The sequence below is a fragment of the Dendrobium catenatum genome, unplaced genomic scaffold, assembly GCF_001605985.2.
Source record: "Dendrobium catenatum unplaced genomic scaffold, ASM160598v2 fragScaff_scaffold_1595, whole genome shotgun sequence".
NCBI classification, from domain to species: domain Eukaryota; kingdom Viridiplantae; phylum Streptophyta; class Magnoliopsida; order Asparagales; family Orchidaceae; genus Dendrobium; species Dendrobium catenatum.
In genome coordinates this window covers 2,389,227-2,404,735 of record NW_021320057.1, presented here as the reverse complement: position 1 = coordinate 2,404,735, position 15,509 = coordinate 2,389,227, and positions in this window count along the sequence as shown.

Genomic DNA, 15,509 nt, shown 5'->3' with positions numbered 1-15,509 from the left:
TATATATGTTGAAAATGTTAATGTGCTCAAGTTCATAAGCTTGAAATGTGAAATGAAAGGGGGGACGGAGGGGGAGAAATGTTAGAGAATGTGACAAATATTATGAACGTGAAAGATATTTTATGTGCAATACAAGAGGAGATAGAGCATGTGCACTCAGGTATATGTATGTATTCATGTACTATTAATCTGTGCATATAATACGTGCCTTAATCGATGTGAGATGATATATGAAAGTCCAAGTGGAAGTGGAGTTATAAGGGGTTTTGGGAATATGTATACAAAAGGAGGTATAAGGAAGCATTAAAATATGTGAATGTTATGTTGTGTTATTTATATTCTGATATTATGTCCAAGTAAATGTTTATGCTACGAAATCATGTTTAGATTATGTTGTGAGTTGTTAATTCTATTTTGGAAATATGTTCAAGCAATATATATATTGTTATTATATATGCATAGTTTTAACATCTCTCTAGTACAGATACAAAATTATTAAGTACATTGTTCAACACCCATATAAGGATGATCCACTTTTAAATATGATTAATGTATTATAGGTTTATATAGAAGATGCTTCTTATATAAATATATTGAAATCTGCAGTAGTATGTTCTGGATGACATATTGAGCAAGTTGTTGCTCACCCTATGTGTTTATAAATATTTTCAGGAAAAGGTGAAGCCTCTGTTGAATAAATTGAGATGATAGAGACAATTAACCAAGTTGAGACCCAGATTTATATATGTTTATTATTTGTATTCTTTTATTAGTCATGAGCATATTTATGTTTTGATGAAAAGAAAATTGAATCATGATTAATGCACATGAGTCTTTTGAAAGTACAATTAATGTACTAAAATGAAATCGATCTTCTGTTTACGCTTATATTGAATGATTTAGCATGGCTCTATGTTGTGTATCTTGAGAAAATTATAGAATATAAAGCAAGAAAAATTCTTTCAATTAGGTCATGGGAAGTAACAAGTCAGATGTCATAGTTTTGACACGGTATAACCTTTTCAGGTGTAACAGGTTGTGTTGGGTTAGGTTATGACATAAGCAACGCCTAAAAGACTGACACAATCAGAGCTCCTCACATTCCATCATAAGATACTAGAAACAGGTGGTTTGTTTGAGTGAAGGCAGATATGGAATGTAAAAATGTGAAGTGTGCAGGGTTGGCCATGGATTTGCAGGTTCAAGCAGCAGGAACTGCTGCTAAATAAAATTCTAAGTAGCAGAAACGTGACATCAAGTTCTTAACTAATCGAAACAACTAACTAATGAAGATGGTTCAGAAAATATTAGTAACCATGAAAAAAAAAACACATGTACCTTCTCATTATGATTTTTTATAAGCTCTTCTTTGTGGGAGACTTTGGCTAATTTTGATAAGGGCAAGTACAAATTTTTGCATGTCAAAAGGCAAATAAAAGCAAGATCAGTAGAGTGGTAAATTAATTTTTTAATTTTGTATATGAAGCCTTTGTAAGGAACCCTATCAGAATTACTCCGTATTTTAGACTGAGCTAACCATCAAAGCAAACATCGTGTTCAATCGTGCTGTGAAGGAGTTGCTGATCTATTCTATAATGTGGAGATTTTAAGCTGAAGTATGTTCAAAATGAAGAATGACATGGAATTCTGATTCTGGCGACTTAATCTTCGACGGATCTGTGTAAAATTCAGAGGAAAATTTGATATAATCTGGATACAGATAGCGTTCGATAAATTCTTACCTAAAATTAATTATTTAATCAATGAAAAATAACGCAGCATAAGTGCATAACTGCTTTCATAAATTTTGAACAAAATCAATGTAAATGATTCCAAAGTATATTTTGGTTTTTATAGCTAACATGAAGTCATCGATGCCGACAGTACTTTTATTATACAGTTTGGAGGAAGTACTTGATAAAAGTTGGACAAACTAGTGTTGATTACTGTTCCTTCACTTGTAAAAACGTAAAGAAGGAGCCTTCACAAGCAGCAGCATTATATTAAAAAAAACGTAATAGAAGTGAGTTGGGTTGGCTTTGAACACGCTCTTTTTAAATGATAATATGAATGAAGTGGCTTCAGTGCTTGCTGCTTGGGAAAGTTGATGCTTGACACGTTGAAGGGAGGACTGTGAGGTCCAATGCCACATTTGGAGGAAGAGCCCGCATATGTCAGTGTAGCAGGTGGCTAAGGTGACAGTGTAGCTGGTGGCTATGAATTTTGAATTTTTTTTTTTTACCAGCGGGCCTTTAAATTTTATTATGGGAAGGCTAAATCCGGGTCAGTCGGGTCAATTTCGTTTACGGTTGACTGGACCCGGATCCACGTTTATTAAAGCGGGTCGAAAATTTGGACCAAAATCCAAGTCCGACGCGTTTATTTCAAACAGGAGTGCCATAATATACCGCGATATTTATCGGACGGTTGTTCGGTCGGTGTTTGACGGGTCTAGGGTTCAAATTATTGACACCTCTTAATTTGCTATGTATATAGAATGAATTGAGTATATTATTGGATTCTAATTGCTTTAATTTGACTATGAAACTTGATATTATTGAAGATTGAGTATTTGATCATACTAAGATGAGGTGGAAAACACAAAATAGAGAAGTACTCTGGGATTGAAACGTTGGTGGAGTTGAGAATTTGACGGTACATGATGGTGGGCCGACGGGCTTTCCTTTAAATATTGAATATTGGATATATGGATGGGAGTGCATAAAAGGAGTTCTTATAAGATTATGCCGACGGGCGCCGACGGGCAATAGGTGACGACTCTTTTATTGAAAACCAACGTATGAATTTGAGTGATATCTACAACAGCAATAATGAGAACAATACAACATGCTAAGTAATGCCAGTTGATTGGTAACTGTATTTACAAAATATTAATTTGAAGTATGAAAATGCTGTTTACTGTTGATTACGGGATTTATTGGCTTTATCGATTTCTGCTTTTAATGATTATCGGATTTACTGTATGTACGTTTCATTGATTTTATCGATTGATCCCGAGCATTGATACTCTGAGCATTGATATGCGATATGGATGATATAGATATCGTATTGATTCATTGATGCATGGAGTAGAGATAGTAAATAAATAATGATACTGCTTATAGACTTATTGATACTATTTGATTTCTTGATATGTATTGACATTGCTGTATATATGGATTATTATTTGATAGGAAATTAGTGAAGTAGATTGAGATTTTATCGTATTGCTTTCCGATTGTTTTATTGACTAGAATACGCATAAGATTTTGATATTGATTTGATCGATTGTTCGTATAAGATTGATTTTACAGATGGAAGCGAACGTTTCTTTCGAGATTGATAGAGTATTGATCTGAGTATGAATTTATCGGAATCGAGCTATTGATTTCAATCGACTATTTGATTTCCGTAACTGCATTGATACTAATTTGATTTCCGCTGCATAGACTCATTGAACCATTGACTGTTATGGATGTTTGATTTGATACACTGACGATGGGGAAACTATATCGATAGCGTCGACCGTGCTCTTAGAATTCAGTTGAGTAAAGGCTTATGGTAGACCTGCTGGGGCTTTTTAAGGCACTCTTTTATATTGTGGTTACAATTTCAGGTCCGAGCAAAGGCAACTGAGAATGGAGTTCGATCAGTAAGGACTCAGACAAAATCACATTTCACTATGGAGCCTGGGGCGTACAATCTCATCCGATTCAATTAAAGGGCCTCGACCTAGCAGGATTCAGCTGTCCTGATACAACGATAAGGCCATATATGGCATTTGGAGGTCATATTGACCCGCTTAAGTGACATGGTTTCATCAAAATAGCGCTATTGCTTTATTTACCAATTTGAGTTCTTTCTCGCATGGTCCTGATGTATAGGGGTCACAGCTCACGTAAATTTAGGACCAACATATCAATATTAAATGTGTGAATATTATTATTTAAATTTAAATCGGATTTGACCCATGAAAAATAATGTGAAATTGGGGACACAAAAAGTATAACAGCACTCTATTATCATGAAATTGTGGTAAATTTTGTATGTGTTGTACTTAGGACAATTCTGTTAAGAAATCCAATTACAAATAAAAACAATTTCCTTATTGTTTTGGAACTTCCTCTTCTCGATCAGTTCGACATTAATAAAATGGTCAAATAGAAATTTTGGTTTCTGTTCTTAAGTGTAGGTAGACGATGCTGAGAAAACATTATTTATAAAGACTTAACGGATTTTTGAGAAATTTGCTGACACCTTGCTGTAATGCCCTTGAATCAAGAGTTTGCATTTTTCTGAGGAAATGCGTCAAAATGTCATTATTAGCCTCTACATTTAACAATGTGGGAGGAGTTAAATGACACAAAACGACTTAAAGCAAACAAAACAGTTAAAGGAGTTGAATCCAGTTGCTCATTGATCCTTGAAGAATAAGCAAAAATATTTGCGAGACTCTATTTATTTTCAAATTAAAGTGTGATGGCGTATGAACAGATGTGATGTGAGTCAATAAATTTATAGTGTATTTTTGAAACAATTTGCTCGATTTTAAAATATTTCATATTTTTAGAGTAAAACAGCTGCCTATTTGGCATAGATGATAAAACCGTAAGATTCAGGTTATGTATATACATTCTCGGGTAAACCAATTAGTTGGTTCTTGTAATTATTCTTTGTAGTTAAAGGATTATTGAACGAGTAAGAGGATTTGACAAATATACAGTTCAAAGGGATCGATTACAACTTAACAATAGTATCCTATATTTGTGTTTGCTACTAAGCTAGCTATTTTACAAAGCATTATATTAAACTGTGTAAAGTCATTCATTATAAGGAGTGATTTGAACCATGTATCTTAAGGCATTATTACAGTTTATGTCTGTAATTACTTTGTACGCTTGCAGTTAAATTGAGCTAAAGCTATATTCTATTTGAGTTTAAGACTTCATTTCATTTAGAAAATGAATTCTTCAAAAAATCCACATTATCGTAGCCCTCTGACATTAAATAATCATTTATTATTACATATGAATACCAGATGACACTAAGCATCGAGTTGTAGAAATTCACTCAAGAGAACATAGACACGGATGCTTAGTCGCAGTTTGTTATCTACAATTCAGAACAGTGATTCGTAGCGGAGTCTGTATGAAAACACTCTCTAACCAAAATCACACATCTGTGGCAAGAATAATATGATATACAAATCTCCAATTAATGAGCTCGGGGCCAGAGCACAAAGAGATTTATGGTGATACCTAACAAACCCAGCATTAGTTAGACAGAGTAGTGGAGAAACTAAAACTAAAAAAACGACACTAAGAAAAGGTGTATAGGTGTCATTTGTCTCAGATTGAATGCGTTGAAACGGGTGAGTACTCGGATTTTTAGGGTTTAATAAGTATTAATACCTGCAAGGGGTCGGCACACGGGAGGCTCGTGGATCGAGGGAGAGACAATTTTCTCTCTTTTTTTATAAATCATATAATAATAATGATAATATATTATAATTATTGATATTAATACCAATAATCAATATCATATATTTATATATATCATTATTATTCAAATAATGATAATATAATAATAATCTGTAATCATGATATAATATTATTAATATCAATATTAGATAATATTAATTATCACAGGAGAGAGGATTACCCTCTCTGGACTTAGCACGCAAGGAGAATGACGTCGGGTCTTGCTGTGTGGAGTCGGACCAGGGAGATCGGAGAGAGGAGGCGGGTTTGGCTCAGGTAAGAGAGGAAGCTTCTCTCTCTCTCTCTCTCTCTCTCTCTCTCTCTCTCCTCTCTCCTCTCTCCTCATCTCTCTCTCTCTCTCTTCTCTCGCCAGAGGAGATCGACGGCAACAATGGGTCAGAGGTGAGGAGAAGAGGCCGACGGTTCGGGCAGGATAAATAGTGTTGGCTGCATATGGAGGACTGCGGTCTGATCGAGCAAGTGGATGAGGCTCACGGCTTGAAGATCTAGGGCAGGGCGGTGGTCGGGTTGTAGACAGTGGTCAGGGCCAAGAGGTTGTGGAGATCGGAGCAGCAGAGCTGAGCAGGAAGAGTCGAGAGCCACGAATATGATCCTTTGAGTCCGGTATTTAACGACGTGCCAAGGGCGTTCGATCGAGGTGTTTGCGGGATTTGGGCAGGATTTGCGTGAACTGAGCGATGTCAGCGCCGAGCTACAGGAATTCAGCAGGATTTCGGGCAGGATTTGCGGGAGCGACTCTGTCCGCGAGATTCCTGGATCCAATGGTTTCCCGATATGATTTTGAGTCCTCATTTCATTTTTTTTTTTTGGTATAACATGAAGGTCAACATCCACGAACTCCAATGCGCCTCAAGCGCGATTTTTTTTTTAAATTATGTGTGGGATTTTGAATTTGGGAGGTGGAGGAAAGCTATTATGCTTGTTTTGTTTTCCAAAAATAAAGAGCAGTTGGCATTAAATGATGCATGATACATTAAATGCTTTAATATTTAATATTAAATGTTAGACATATTGACATTACATGTTGCGGGATTATAAAAAAATTAATTTCATGTTAATCATGATTTAGGTGAGATTAAAAATATATATTAATTTTTAATAATATTCAAATTTAATAAATAAAAAATTAATATTTGAGCCAGCTCCCGAGCCAAACCTCATCAAGCTCGAACTCGAGCTCTTTTAATAAACGAGCTTGAGTTTGAGCTCGAGCTCAACTCGTGAGCACTATAAGCTCGACTCGTGAGCCCATAAACAACTCGAGCTCAAGCTAGCTCACGAGTTGGCTTGGCTCACTTACACCCCTATCCTCAACTCTATAACACGTAGCATAGTTTTATGCTTCTCTTTGAATGTATAACATTCTGAGCCTAAAAGCATTGTAGGTCTCATAACCATCTTTAAAAATCTTCCCTCAAGTTTGTGGAATACTTTTTTATCACATAATAGGCCCAATCTATGAAGCACCAACAAGCCTAATTATGAAAGTATGCCGTATCGGACACGTGTTGGACACGCACATGCTCTTGACACAGCTGGGAAATGTGTTGAACATTGATAGGAAACACTTGTAGATCTTAAGTATTTCCTATCAATCTTCAAAAAACAACGAGAATTCTTCAAAAAAAAACCCCACAAAATCACGAAAACTGTAGATAATTTGTATTATTTGATGAAAGGGAAACGGAAAATAGCAAGATACAATTGATCCTCTATTCGAGAGGAGGATCTATATCTCCCGAATCTCTAGACGCCACTAGAGCCCAAAAGAAAACCTAAATCTAAGAGATCTCAAATTTCAACCAAAATCAAGATGCCCTAACCCTATGAAAATAAACTATTTAATGCATACAATTCAAAAGGAAATCTCTAAACAATCCCTACATTCAATTTCCCTCCTAAAATTTCTCAAAAATCCTTCCTAAAAGATTCTGTGGAGCTTTGCGGTCAGCTCGGCCTCTACGGGAGAGGCGGAACTTCCGCCTCTATTAGCCTGGGCCGGTCTCGTGTGGACCGGCTGAACCGGTCTAACAAACACCACCGAAACATGTCCGATTAAAATAATATTTAAATTTAAACAAACACGTGTGTCCTAATATTTAATAATATTTAATGAAAAATAAGTATTTCAATTAAATAAACAAGCTGGTCAGCGCATATATGTATCCTTTCCTATTTGAAGTCTTCTTCATTTCCATGACCAGGCGAAGGTTTTTTGTTATCTTCATTTACGCGAGCAAGCTAGGCCTAAGGAGTATTCTTTTGCGCTAGCAGGCAAGGCCAAATGAGCCTTCATTTATGCGAGCAAGAGAGGCTGAACGAGTCACCGTTTACGCTAACAAGCGAGGCTGAAGGAGCTTTCGTCTTCGTCAACTTGTTTATTTCTGAAGGCAGACGAGACTGAATGAGCGATTGAAGGTTGGTGTTAATCGTCTTCTTCATTTCCATAAGCAGACGAGGACACACGAGTATCGTTGTGATTGTGGAACCATCTTCTCAAGGTCCTTTCAAGGTAGAATTTGATACTTGATGTCTTGTTTAGTTATGTATAGATTTATATAATTTGCATTGGGTTTTTTCATGAAATATATTTTTTGGATAGATTTTGTGAAGGATTTGGCAGATATGCGCAACTGCAATCTTGTTGGAGCTGGCTCTAATTTTTTTATAAAAGCTGTTGTATAACTATTATGAGGAAAGTATATTTTACCAAAAATATTTCAAAGTAAAATAACTCTTCCATAGAATTTAGTGGGATATTAATATCTTAATTATATTTCTTTTGGAAGATGAAGCCCCACTTATAGTTTCCAAAAACCACTTTGACGGCCAGCTGAATAAGCTTTAGTTAACATCATGATGGTGAGACATAGTATGGTGCCAATGACTTATTTGATTTAAAATAAAATTTAGCACAAATGATATTTAATATTTTAACATTGCTTCATCATATTATATTAATTGGGATTTTGGAGCATTATCTCATTATTAGTTTTTAATGACCTCAGAAGATTTTAATTTGATTCGAATAACTATTATGATTTAAATTTGATCAGCATGACGCTATTTAAAAATTATAATGTCATGTCTACACCTTACCCGTGTCCTGTTCAATAATAGTCATGTCCCGTGTCCATTTTGTGTCGTTACGTCGTGTCCACATCGGTCCATCATGGGGCCTAATGCATTCCTCCACTTCAGCCATCCAACTTGAATTCTATTAATAATATCCCCATCTATTTCACATTGATTTGAGCAAAAGAATCGAGATATCTAAAACCAAGGTTTAAAATTGCGCAATATGAGGCTCGCCTTGAGGCCCGCTTTTACGCAATTCCAGTAAAAAAAACGTCTCGATGCTTACGCCTCAAGTTTTTTTTATGAGGCTTGCGCCTCAACTTGGTTGAGGCCCGCCTCGCCTCACTAGCATGAGGCTTACACCTCACGCTATTTATATTAAAACTTACATAAATCTTGAAGTAAATGCCCGACATTGGACTCAATAGAAGAGGAGGAAGGGGAGAGAGCAGTTCATCATAATGATGATTCAAATGAATAACCCCTTAGTGATGACAATGCTGATGACTTATGAGTTCTTATGTGATATGTCATTGCTATTTATTTTTTGAAATTGGAATTATATGTTAATGAAAAGAATACTGGGATTTGGAAAAGATAGAATTTTGAGTTGAACTATATTTCACGTTATCTTATTATTGGGATATTTTGATTTCACTTCATATCTTATGTTTTTTATATTTTATATTATTCACTCATTAGTATATAAAAATTTTATCATTTATGTTTACGCAATCTTTTGATTATGAGGCTTACACCTTAAAACGCCTTGAGGCTTACACCTCGCCTCACGAATGAAAAACGCCTCAATACCCAAATATGCAATTTTAAACATTGTCTAAAACGTCCACTCTTTTTAAGTGACTTGATCACCCAATGTCACAATCTCACCACTAGATCTATTATTACAAAAATTACACTCTATGTATTCGGTCTTAGATCTACTCAGATGATAACTCTAAACTTGACCTCCATAATTCAAGTTTTTCATCAACTCCCTCTTTAGCCATATCAACAAGAAGTATGTCATCAGAATTAAATATTACAGGGTAATATATTAATTAATTGGAACACAAAATGCTTGCCAAACCATGAAATTAACAAATATTTACAGTCAAAATTCAAAAAATAATAAGATTAATCGTTATGTAATCAGGAGGGTTACAAAACCCTCAAAAAATATTCCCATTTAAACAATGCTCATCATTCACCAACTTTGACTGCAGTTCATCCAAGCGCACAGCCATCAGTTAATATTTCAACTAAACAATTTCACAACAACATCAAAATCGCATATAATCACATTATTCTCCATCTCAGGTAAAAAAGATGATAACGATCATGACGGTGATAATGAAGAGACATGGACATCATCCAGCATGGAAATAAAAACAAAAATTAAACATATTAAAAATCCTCCATTAGTGCCGCATTATCCGAAAACAATAAGGCAATGTAGATCCCACAATGGATGATTTGTGCTCCGACAGAGCAACAAGAAGCCGAAACGAAAGAACAAGTGCTATATATGATGGACTCACCTCGAGTACGCAGAGAAATCGAAACATGTAGATCTAACGCAAAACGATACAAGCAGAGCGCAAAGAGTCAGTGACTCAGCAAAAGAGGTTCGAGGCCTGTGCGAACCGAATCAGATCGGCAAAATGCTGATCGATGAATGATTTACAGAAGGGAGAAAAGAGGAGAAGAAACTCGAGATCTCGAGATTGTGTCCTTACGAAGGAACGGGGAAAACAAATAGGAGTGGTTTCATCTTCCTTGCTTGATTGCGCGTTGCCCCTTAGAAAGCAACTTCTCGTTTTGTCTTTTTTTTTAATAAGATGTTATATTTATATAAAGAAAAGTTAGATATCGACCTATTGGGATCAAAATTTAATCAAAATGAATTTTTTAATAATTAAATTTATTTTAAAACAAATATGATAAAAAAATGTTTATTATTCATATATTATATTTACTTTTAAATAAATATCATAATTTTAAGATTAACTATGATCAAATTGTAATTAAACTCCAATTACAAGTTTTATTGAAAAAAACTTAGCTCAAGCTTAATCAAGGTTTTGATGAGAATGAGTCTTAAAGCCATTAAATTTATTCTAAATTAGAATAAATTTTGATTATCTTAAAATAAATTTGTTAAGTTTAAGATGTATTTTGGTCAATTTTTTATAATTTATAATAATAACATCTAATCCAAGTGGATTTGAATGAGACAAGTTCATATATTTTACATAATAATCCTAATTGCTCAAGCCACCTAGGAAAGACCTTGTAAAACATAGCTATTGTCCCTAAGGTTCACTAAAGTGCAAAAGGTGTCATAGTTATGCAATACTGTGAACATATTAGGAAGTAAAATTTCTCATATAGTCCAAAAACAATTTGCTCCAATTCATTAAAAAATATAAGTTATGCATTAACCTATGACTTTATAAACTTATCCCCCTCTCAGGTGACTCACAATAGTACCACATAAGGCTTCTTGAATGATTTCTTTTACTTATGCTTATTAAAAAAGATACTATAGAACATTAATAGTGATCAAATAATGTGTAACAGAATTATGTATGATCTATAAGTATCTAGATAAGTAACATAAAAAATTTATGCACTGCAAAAATAGAAAGGAATTCAATTTCAAATGCCATAAACTGTACTTTCTCTTCATAAAATGATTTATCACATTGTTCTATAATTATGTTGTGGAATATTAAACTATTGGAATCACGTTGTGCATCTACTGCCCATTCTTATCTCCTTATCTTTTAAGTTGTCAACCAATCAGAACTTCTAAGATTTAAAAAAAGAGCAGTTGCTCCACATCAATCGAGTAAAAGGGATTAATGACACATATTCATAGGCTTATGCCTCTTCACTTATGAAACAATTAAATCCTCGGTTAAATACTTTTTACACTTCCAGGCTTTTTTAAAAAAGCACTACTATCAATGCATCACTTGGATGTATAACTATAAAAAATAGATTGGCTTCTACTACCTTCACAATTGTCTATTTTATAAGTATAATAACTAAAGATGGAGTGCAATACATAAGGTGCTCGACCTCTTATCTTTAATGTACAATGATAAGATATTAGTACCCTGTGACCTCCACCTCTTCTTTCTAGTCCTCCTCTATCACCTCCTCTTACTGTCTGCACACATAATATTGAATTTAGTACTTTATAAAAAGAGCATGCTAATTTAGTTACAGAACATTTCGACCTAGATAGAGATCACAGTTCCCTACTTGATGAATTTGATACATTAAACAAGAAGCATGTTGAGTTATTTGATGCACATAATCCCTTCAAAATATCGTATATTAAGTTAGAAAAAGATTTTAAGGAATTAGATGAACTTGCATGTCAGTTAGATAGTAGTGAGCATGCATTAAATGTGAAAGTGGTAGCCTTTGAATATTCAAATAAAGCTCTGCAAGCAAAAATTACAGCACTTAAAAATAATAAATCATCACCCTCATTAGCTCAAATGAACAACCCCACAGCATTGCATGCATCACACAACTTTAGGAAGAGGCACCACCACCCACATAGGTTAGTGAACCTGTTTCCCGGTGTTAGGTGCTTCTATTGTGGTATGCTAGGTCGCATAGTCCGCAGTTGCATGATTCACCATAAGACACACCTCGTGTGGAGACCTAAATTGAATTCATCACAGCATAGCATGCATACAACTCATTCATTTAAGCATAAGAAGAAATCCAAACTCACTTGGGTTCACAAATCTAATCTTTGAATGACATCGTAGGGATGCTCTCACAAAAGACAGTGAGAGCATGTGGTACTTGGAAGTAGCTGCTCAAGATATATGACTAGACACATTAAGCTGTTCATTATACTAAAAATCAAGACAGGAGGCAAGGTGACTTTAGGAGACAACATCACCATAAAATTGTTGGCTCATGTATCATTAGAAATTCTAAAAAAAGTTAATTGAAAATATTTTATTAGTTGATGGTTTAAAGCACAATCTGTTAAGTATTAGTCAATTTTGTGACAAAGGATTTGACATAAAGTTTCTTTCCAACAAATGTATGATTAGCTTAAATGATAAACTAGTGTTAGAAAGAAAATGAATAAATAATGTCTATATGTTAGATCTTAACTGTATTGAAAATTCAAGTTCTTTGTGCTTAAAAACAATAATGGATGACTTGACTATGGCATAGGAGATTATGCCATACTAGCATAAAAATAATTATGAATATCACTCAAAAAATTTTAGTTAAAGGCGTATCTAAGTTAGACTTCACTAAAGATCATCTATGTGATGTCTACCAATTAGAAAAACAAGTAAAATCATCATTTCATTCAATCAAGGATGTGAATATATTTAGGCCACTAGAAATCCTTCACATGGACCTATTTAGACAAGTTAGCACAGCTAGCCTATGTGGGGAAAATTATGGATTTGTGATTGCATATGACTTCTCTAGATTCACTTGGGTAAGATTGCTAGCACATAAGAGTGAGTCGTTTGAGGAATTTAGAACTTTCTCCACTTGGATTCAAAAGAAATTAGGATGTGAACTATCAACAATCTATAGTGATCATGGTGGAGAGTTTCAAAATGAAAATTTTGAATTTTTTATCAAGAGATAGGAATAGAGCATAAGTTCTCTGCCGCTAGGATTCCTCAACAGAATGGGATAGTTGAGAGAAAGAATAGAACATTGGTAGAAGCTGCTAGGGCAATGCTAGCTAAGTACACTCTTCCTAGATACTTTTGGGCAGAAGTAGTGAACACTGCTTGTTATGTTTTAAACTAGGTGAACATTAGATCTAAGACACTATGAGCTCCTTAAGGGTCAAACACTTAATATTTCCCACTTGCACATCTTTGGTTGTAAATATTTTATCTTAATCAATGGAAAATCTTCCTTAGAAAAATTTGATCACAAGGCTGACAAAGGTGTCTTCTTAGGTTATTCATTTGTAAGTAAAGCCTATAGAATCTTCAATAAAAGGACCATAGTAGTAGAAGAATCTACCCATGTAGTAATTGATAAATCAGATAGGATCTTTGAAACTAAATTTGAAGAAGAGGAGGTAGAGGCCATTTAGGGGGTAGAAACCATTAACATATGAGATAGAGTAGAACCTCAGGAACCAATGCCTAAAGATTGAAAATATTCTTCTAGTCATCATAAAGAATTAATCTTATGAGACCCATCAGAAGGTGTGAGAACTAGGCACAAACTTAGGAAAGAGGTTAGTTATTCAGCATTTATTTATATAATAGAACCCACGAGTATATATCAAGTTTTAGGGGATGAATTTTAGATCCTAGCGATACAAGAAGAGTTGAGCCAATTTTATTAGGAATGTCGTATGAGAATTAGTCAAGAGACCTATCAGAGTGTGGTGGGAAAAAAGTGGGTCTTTAAAATAAAGGTGAATGACTCAAGAATCATAGTAAGAAATAAGGCCAGACTAGTATCTAAGGGGTATAACCAAATTGAGGGCATAGACTTTGAGGAAATATTTATCCCAGTAGATATACTAGAAGCCATAAGGGTACTCTTAGCCTTTGCTTTCTTCTAAGGTTTTAAATTATATCAAATGGACGTTAAGAGTGTTTTTCTAAATGAGGTAATCAAAGAGAATGTTTATGATGAACAACCCCCTGGATTTGAAAACTTACAATTCCTAAACCATGTATTCAATTGAAAAATGCATTGTAAGGGTTAAAGAAAGCTCCTAAAGACTGGTATGAAAGACTTAGCTCATTCTTACTAAATAAAGGATTTGTTAAGGGTAGTGTAGACACCACCCTCATCCTACAAAGGGTAGAAGATGAATTTCTCATTATTCAGATTTATGTATATGACATCTTGTTTGGATCTTCAGAGAAAACCTTATGTGATGAATTCTAAAAAATAATTAGTAACGAGTTTAAAATGAGCATGATGAGAGAGCTAAATTATTTTCTTAGTTTTAGTATAAAATAGATGGAAGATGGAATATTACTTAGTAAAACTAAATACATCAAGGATATTTTGAAAAAATATAAAATGGACAATGCTAAGGCCATGAACACTCCCATTAGTTCTACCATTGAATTAGACAAAGTACCGAATGGAAAGTTAGTTGACCAGAAAAAATATAGAAGAATAATTGGATCTCTCATATATTTAACTGCCAGTAGACCGGATATAATATTTAGTGTGTGCCTCTACGCCCGATTCCAAACTGACCCAAAAGAGTCTCACTTGACTGCGGTTAAGAGAATCCTTAGATATCTACTAGGCACTCCAAACTTAAGAATTTGATATTCTAAACACAACACCTCCTTTGAAATCTTAGGGTATTCAGATTCTGATTTTATAGGGTGTATGGTAGATAAGAAAATCACCTCTGGAACCTGTCAATTCATAGAATAGTCTTTAATTTCCTGGTCTAGTAGAAAGCAAAATTCAATAGCCCTTTCCACAGCCAAGGAAGAATATATAGCAGTACAAAGTTATGTTGCACAAGTTTTATGGTTAAAATAATAACTTTTAGATCTACGATTACCCGTAGTAATCATCCCAATTATGTTTGATAATACTAGTACAATTTGTATATCCAAAAATCCAATTCAACACTCTCGAACAAAATATGTAGATATAAGATCAATTGGCATACATATTCATGAAACCACTAGCCTATGACACCTTTAGCACCTTAAGGACAAAACTAGGTGTAATAGACATTCATGCTTGATAATAAAAAAAATGGTTCAAGATGTTTCCTTATCTTCACACACTCATCTCATTGAATTCCTAAAATATTTAACTTTCTGTATATATTGTATTATACGATCCCAATTCATAATGTATGATCATCACAAATATATAGATCACAGCCCTCTATTTAATAAATGATCCAAATTAGATCACTAT